This window comes from Oryctolagus cuniculus, chromosome 7 (genome assembly GCF_964237555.1).
Source record: "Oryctolagus cuniculus chromosome 7, mOryCun1.1, whole genome shotgun sequence".
Taxonomy (NCBI): domain Eukaryota; kingdom Metazoa; phylum Chordata; class Mammalia; order Lagomorpha; family Leporidae; genus Oryctolagus; species Oryctolagus cuniculus.
Window position 1 is genome coordinate 133,050,364 of NC_091438.1, and position 8,052 is coordinate 133,058,415.

Genomic DNA, 8,052 nt, shown 5'->3' on the forward strand with positions numbered 1-8,052 from the left:
AGCAATTCTCAGGTGTTCCCGTGTACATACAAAATGACACAGAGGAGGCCGAGAGAAAGAACTATAACTTGATTGACTTTTTTTTTTTTTTTTTAAGATTTATTTATTTGAAAGGCAGAGTTACAGAGAGGCAGAGGCAGAAAGAGAGAGGTCTTCCATCCGCTGTTTCACTCCCCAGATGGCTGCAATGGCTGGAGCTGGGCTGATCCAAAGTCAGGAGCCAGGAGCTTCCTCCAGGTCTTCCACGCGGGTGCAAGAGCCCCGAACTTGGGCCATCTTCCACTGCTTTTCCAGGCAGTAGCAGAGAGCTGGATCAGAAGTGGAGCAGCCAGGACTTGAATCAGCACCCATATGGGATGCCAGCACTGCAGAACAGGGCTTTAACCTGTTACACCACAGTGCCGGCCTCTTGATTGACTTTTTAAAGCTATGGAATTACAGAGCTTCATCCCCCACTTTGACTGATTTGACTCAAAAATAAATTTATGGTTTTTTTTTTAAAGATTTATTTATTTATTTGAAAATCAGAGTTAACACAGAGAGAGGAGAGGCAGAGAGGTCTTCCATGCATTGGTTCATTCCCCAGTTGGCTGCAATGGCCAGAGCTGCACCAGTCCGAAGCCAAGATCCAGGAGCTTCCTCCGGGTATTCCCACATGGGTGCAGAGGCCTCAGGATTTGGGCCATCTGCTTTCCCAGGCCATAGCAGAGAGCTGGATTGGAAGTGGAGCAGCCAGACTTGAACCGGTGCCCATATGGGATGCCAGCACTGCAGGTGGTGGCTTTACCTGCTATGCCATAGTGCCGGCCCCAATTTATGTTCTGATCAAAGAAGAAATCATCTTTGTATCTACTGCATTTTGTTTTCTATGTGATATAATTTTCGCAGTGAGTTTATTCCCTAAGAGCTAACGGTGGAAAGCTACATTTCCCCGCTAGGAGTGGAGATGTGTATTTGCTATGAGCCCAGCATTGTCAGGCACTTTGTCACACAGCCCTGGGGGGAGATGCTGTTCCATTGAGTTACCCAACTGGGAGAGCAAGGCCCTCCAGCCAGGAGTGGCAGAGCTGGAGGTGAGGCGAGGGCTGGAGACTCGAGCTGTTCAGTGCTGTGTTGAGCTGGATCTTTTTAGTGAGGGGCCTTGGGCTTGGAGATGTTCTTCACCCAAATTGCTAAATATAGAAATTTCAGTGGACAAGCAGGAAAAACTAGTTGCAGCAACCCTACCTCAGAAAGTCTATTCCTTCTATCTGAAGTACCTGGAGCAGTAGCTTCTCATAAGAATCATTGCAGTCTAAGACAATTGGAAAGCATGATTGATACACACACACACACACACACACACACAATCAAAGTACCTGATATCTTTGAAGTGCTTGCTAAGTTCAAGGCACTGTGGGCGAGTCCACTGCTCCTGTTTTTTAGAAATCAGATCCAGCAAGGTGGGATTCCTTCACAGCATCAAAGAGCCTGTGGCAGGCAGAGTACTCACTGGAAACCTGCCCGTTGCCCTGGTGGGAGTGTTGCCTGGGGTACACCTCCTGCTCCTTGCCTCCTGCCCTCAGGAACTTTGCTGTTAAGTATAGAGAGGGAAACTAGTTCTGCCTTGTCGAGAAGAGAGTCGCCAGCCCCTTCTTGTGCAGATGGGGAAACAGGCCCAAAAACATGATTCCAAGTCAGAGCAAGTTTGACAAAATCAGGACAAACCTCAGGTCACCTCTCAACTACTAAATCTCACTCCAGTCTTATTTGAGATCTGGGAGTGACAGCGGAGCAGCGCTGGGCTATTGGCCCATCCTGGAGTGAGGATGAGGAGTGCTGTCTTGCAGCATCCGGCTTTAGCTAATCCCCGGACAGGCGAGGCCCTGCAGTCCAGGTAGCCGGAGTCTCTGTTCTGTCACCAGCAGTGCCGTCTAAATGGCCTTGGGAATTAATCTAATGAATTCCAACACTCAGCAAGCTATGAGGTCTATCTGCCTCTGTCAGTAAAAATCTTGGTTACATATTAGACATACAGATCAGACCATTGTAAGAAACATTGAAAGCCGGTGCTGCGGCTCACTAGGCTAATCCTCCGCCTAGTGGCGCCAGCACACCGGGTTCTAGTCCCGGTCGGGGCGCCAGATTCTGTCCCAGTTGCCCCTCTTCCAGGCCAGCTCTCTGCTGTGGCCAGAGAGTGCAGTGGAGGATGGCCCAAGTCCTTGGGCCCTGCACCCCATGGGAGACCAAGATGAGTACCTGGCTCCTGCCATTGGATCAGCGCGGTGTGGCGGCCATTGGAGGGTGAACCAATGGCAAAGGAAGACCTTTCTCTCTGTCTCTCCCTCTCACTGTCCACTCTGCCGGTCAAAAAAAACAAAAAACAAAACAAAAAAAAACTCTTAAAAAAAAAAACACATCGAAAAGAGTTGGATTCTTAGAACGTTATGCTTGATCTTTAGGGCTAAGCAAGAGCATAGCTCATCTGTAGTCCAGGGGTATAGTTTGAGCCTTTGTGACTTGGTAATTATTTGTATATTGCTCCTCAGTTCCACATTCTACGTAGGGTTTTTCCACTGAAAACAAATTGCACAGCACAACGTTTAAAACAAAAAACCACCATGTACACACACACATTGGTTTTTATGAATGCAATGGCCTGTTTCTGTCCCCAGTGCCTAGAAACAGTCAAATATTTATGAATATTAATTGCATGGATGCATAAAAGCTAAATGGGTCTCTACATAAATAATCTGTTTCAGTCGTTAAATACCCTTTAGCCAGGATGAGGAAATCTTGGGATAGTAGCCACAGGCAGGAACTTCATTGTTTGATTATCACCTACTTGGGCAGTTAGGGCTGTTTTCTGAAATGATGGCTCACCAGTCATTTGTAATGCTATTCTGAGTATACACAAAGGAAGCTGCATGGTTGTGTTAGTAAGGGTAAAGGCTAAGCCTGCTGTAGCAAAGGGATTCAACCATGCAGTGGCTTCAAGAACAAAGAACTTGATTCTTTGTCACCTAACAGCTCTGGGGGGAGTTAACCTTTCTGAAGTGAGCTGTCTAGGTCAGTGGGGCAGCTGTACTCCAAATGGTCATTCAGGGACACAGTTCTCTCGGATCCTGTTGCTTCTCCCTCGGGAGTAAGCTTCTCATCTGCATGCTTGAAGCTGGGTCACCACTGGTCCCAGCCAGTGGGAAGGGAGAGGGAGCGGGGAGGAGGCGCACCCATGGCCCGGAGGCCTAGCCCCTGCAGCGGCGTGCATGCTTCTGCCCACTTTCACTGGCAAGAACTTAGTCATATGGCCACACCTGCCTGCCAGCAAGACTGGGAAATGTCATGCAGCCATGTGCCAAGAAAGAATGGGAGAACAGATTTTGGTGGACAACTTGCTGTCTCCACCAAAGTGGTGTCGTGGAAAGAACACTGAATTCCAGGCTCATTTAACTAATTAGCTCTGTTAGTTTGCTAGGGGCAAATCTCTCTATTTCCCATCTGTGAAATTAGTACACTGTACGGGCTGACCTCTGAAATATTTCAAAAAGTTAAGCTTGACAAAATCCTGGCTGGTGGGACTTTAACATGAGAATAAAGAAGTGTTATAGGGGCTGGCATTGTGCCACCGCCTGCAATGCCAGCGTCCCATATGGGCGCCTGTTGGACTCCTGGCTGCTCCACTTCCTATCCAGCTCCCTGCTAATGTGCCTAGGAAAGCAGTGGAAGATGGCCCAAGTGCTTGAACCTCTGCCACTCACATGGGGAACCCAGATGGGGTTCCTAGCTCCTGGCTTTGGCCTAGCCCAGCCTTGGCCATTGCGACCATTTGGGGAGTGAGCCAGCACATGGAAGATCTCTCTCTCTTAACTTTGCTTTTCAAATAAATAAATCAGTCTTTTAAAAAAGAACAAAAGCAGCATTACGGGCACTGGCAAGAGTGTGAGGCATGGTGAGGAAGCACACCACAGTGACTGACACCTACCTCCAGACCCTTGACAGAGGCAGGGGAAAACCCCCCACTACTTGTATCTGGATCCTTCCCTGTCCAACGTGCCGTTGTGTGACCTTCAGGAAATTGCTTAAGCTGCCTCAATTTCCTTGTGTGTAAAATGGAGCTGTTAGCTCCATGCCAGGGGACACTGTTCAGGGCCAATGAGGTCTGTTCGTAAGGAGTCTAGTATCTTGGCACTGGCAGACAGAGTAGGCGGTCACTGTATGTCGGGTTTATCTGCTTCCCTGAGGAAAGACTTAATGCTGCTAAGTGTTGGTTGGGTTAGGGGTTAGTGTCAATTCTCAGAAGTTCCCAGGGCCAGAGCTGACCTGTAACTAACTGGTTTACACAGCAGTGCCGCTAATAGCCAAAACTGGTGCTTCAGGCTTTATCTGCCACCCATCTAGGCCGCAGCCATTAGGTTTTGTTTGTTTGAATGCATGTGATGTCTGGGTCATTTGCTTGAGGTTTTTTTCCCACCTGAAATCCCTTTGAGTCTCCGTCTAGTGAACTTCTGCACATGCTTTAAGGCCCCCAGTTCTCTTGCTCTGCCCCTCTGGGAGGCTGACTTTCTCCTTTTCATGTATGTGCCCTCGCAGTATTAATACTAGTGAGTACTTGCATAGCACTCGGCACCAGGCTCTCTCTTGAGTACTCTTGCACACGGACTCGTTGAATCCTCGCAACAGCCCTGTGAGGTGGTATTGTCATCGCTGTCAGTAGCCCTGTTTTACGGTTGAGGAAGCCGAGGAGAGCTGTTCAGTGATTCTCCCCAGGGCAAGCTGAGATTTGAAACGAGGTGGGTGGCTCCCAAGCTCGTGTTCCTCATTATTCCACCACTGCACATCGCGCCCGTAACTCCTCTCTATCCCAGTGCAGAGGCAGCTAGGCCAGGGTGCGAGTCTGGTTGTACTACTCACGTAGACCAAGGAGGAGGCCCCCAGCACATACTGAGGCTGTTCATTGAGACATGGCGGGCTTCTGTGTCTAAACATAGACCTCGCCGCTCTTCCCTGGATACTTCCTGTGTGTCAGCATTGTGCGTTAAGCACATACATACCTTATATTGTTGCCTTGAAACAAATGGGATGGGTAACTTATCAGGGACACTTTTGTAAACAAGCAAGTCACTTCATTAAAAGAGTGGCTGGCACCAACTAGACATACAGATGCTTGCTGGGTGCTCAAAAGAACACTCTGGGAGCAGGAGTTCTTGTCTCTGGTTCACCGCTTTATCCCTGGCACCTATGAGGGCCTGCTTGAAAGGTACTCAGTAAACTTGTGTGTTTGTGTTTTGTTTTGTTTTTACTTTTTAACGCCATGTCTTAAAAATTTTTTGCCTGCTTTACTGAGGTATAATTGACAAAATTGTATGTAATTAAGGTATATAACACAAGGATTTCGTACATGGATATGTTGTGAAATGGTTTCCACAATCAAGTTAGTTAGCACATCCAGTAACATTTCATGAGCTCAGATCTGAAGCCAGTTTGGGCTGACTCCAAGCCCATGCTCTAACATATGTTCTACTTTTCCAAGGGCATTCTTTTTGGGATTTTTTTTTTTTTTAAGTTTAAAATTTGTACTTATTTTCATTTTATTTGAAAGGCAGAGAGACAGAGATCTTCCAGTTGCTGGTTCACCTCCCATAACAACTGGGGCTGGGTCAGGCCAAAGCCAGGAGCCTGGAACCGTCCAGATCTCCCATGTGAGTGTCAGGGACCTAAGGCCATCATCAGTTACCTCCCCCGGTGCAGTCAGCAGGCAGCTGGATAGGGAGCGTGGCAGCCAGGACTGCAGCCCCTTGACATGGGATGTGGTCCTCCCAAGAGGCAACTTAGCCACTGTGCCAACCACCCTTCCTCCTTAGGTTTTTTTTTTTTTTTTTTTTTTTTTTTTTTTTTTTGGACAGGCAGAGTGGACAGTGAGAGAGAGAGAGACAGAGAGAAAGGTCTTCCTTTGCCATTGGTTCACCCTCCAATGGCCGCCACGGCCAGCGCGCTGCGGCCGGCGTACCGCGTTGATCTGATGGCAGGAGCCAGGTACTTCTCCTGGTCTCCCATGGGGTGCAGGGCCCAAGGACTTGGGCCATCCTCCACTGCACTCCCTGGCTACAGCAGAGAGCTGGCCTGGAAGAGGGGCAACCGGGACAGAATCCGGTGCCCCGACCGGGACTAGAACCTGGTGTGCCGGCACCGCAAGGTGGAGGATTAGCCTAGTGAGCCGCGGCGCCGGCCCCTCCTTAGGTTTTAAAGTGTAAAAATGATTTATATTCATCTGTTTATGAAGAGGACTCAAAGGAGGAAAAAAAAACCCGCATCTTGAAGAAGTATTCTAAGATGTTTTGGATGGGCTTTTGGAGCAGCTGGTTAACCACCGCCACCGCCTGGGACATCCACATCCCATATCCAAGGCCAGGTTGTGTCCCAGCTCATTCGGCTTCTGATCCACCTTCCTGCTAATGCACCTGAGAAGGAGGCTGGTGATGACCCAAGTACTTGGGTCTCTGCCACCCATGTGGGAGATCTGGATTGAGTGAGTTCCAGACTCTTAGTTTCAGCCTGGACAGCTCTGACTTGTGGCCATTTGGGGAGTGAACCGGAAGATGGAAGATTGTCTTTTTCTTCCTTTCTCTCTCTCTCTCTCTCTCTCTCTCTCGGTTTCATTTGAAAGGTAAAGTTAGAGAGAGAGGTCTTATATCCTCTGGTTTACTCCTCAAATGGCTGCAACAGTCAGGGCTGGGCCAGGCTGATGCCAGGAGTCAGAAACTCCCATCTGGGTATTCCATGTGGGTGGCAGGGGCCCAAGTGCTTGGGCCATCCTCTGGTGTTTTCCCAGGCACACTAGCAGGGACCTGGATCAGAAGTGGAACAGCTGGGACTTGAACCTGTGCTCACATGGGATGCCAGCATTGCAGACTGTTGCCCAATCCACTGTGCCACAACACTGGCTCCCCTCCCTCCCCCTCCCCCTTCTCCCCCTCCCTCCCTCTCTTCCTTCCTTCCTTCCTTCCTCCCTCCCTCCCTCCCTCCCTCCCTCCCTCCCTCCCTCCCTCCCTTCCTTCCTTCCTTCCTTCCTCTTTCCCTATCCCTCCCTCCCTCCCTCCCTCCCTCCCTTTCTCTGCCTTTCAAATGACTAGGTCTTTAAAAAAAAAGTTTGTTAGTTAAGACTCTCAGTAGCAAATGAGACAGGCATAACCAACATAAGTAAATGGTGAGTTTATGATTGGGTTACTAAGGTGTTTCATATTCAAGGACAGGAAAGCGTGTGCGCCCAGACACAACTTGCACTATCTAATCTGCAGCTGCGGAGCCTCCCTGTCTCCCTTCTCTGCAAATCGCCTCGCCTGTCTCCCATTGCAAACAGGCGTTCTCTGTGTGGCGGGAGACAAGGCTACTGGTGGCACCCATGCTTCACCTCTTACAGTTTTGACAACTGGAGAGAAATTGTGCTGATGCTTTTTCTCTGGTTCCAAGTTCAAAAGTCCTAGGTTATTTTGTACTCATTAGAATGGCTATTAACAAAAACCATGAGGCTGGCACCTGTAGCATGGGCATTCCATATGGGCACCAGTTCGAGTCCCCACTGCCCCATAGATCCCTGCTAATGTGCTTTTGAACATAGTAGAGGATGACTCAAATGCTTGGGCCCCTGCACCCAGAAGAAGCTCCTGGCTTCTGGCTTCGGCCTGGCCCAGCCCTAGCCATTATCCCATTTGGGGAGTGAACAAGAGGATGGAAGACCTCTTTGTCTCTGTCTCTAATTCTGTCTTTCAAATAAAAATAAATCTTAAAAAAAATAAAAGACAAGTGTTGACAAGGAGGTGGAGAAGTTGGAACTCGAGGCAATGTTAGTGAGAAAGGGAAATGGGACAGTTGCTATGGGGAACTGCAATGGTTAAGACACTGGAGTAGGGGCTGGCGCCGTGGCTCACTAGGTTAATCCTCCACCTGCAGCACCAGCATCCCATATGGGCGCCGGGTTCTAGTCCCAGTCGCTCCTCTTCCAGTCCAGCTCTCTGCTGTGGCCCGGGAGTGCAGTGGAGGATAGCCCAAGTGCTTGGGCCCTGCACCCGCATGGGA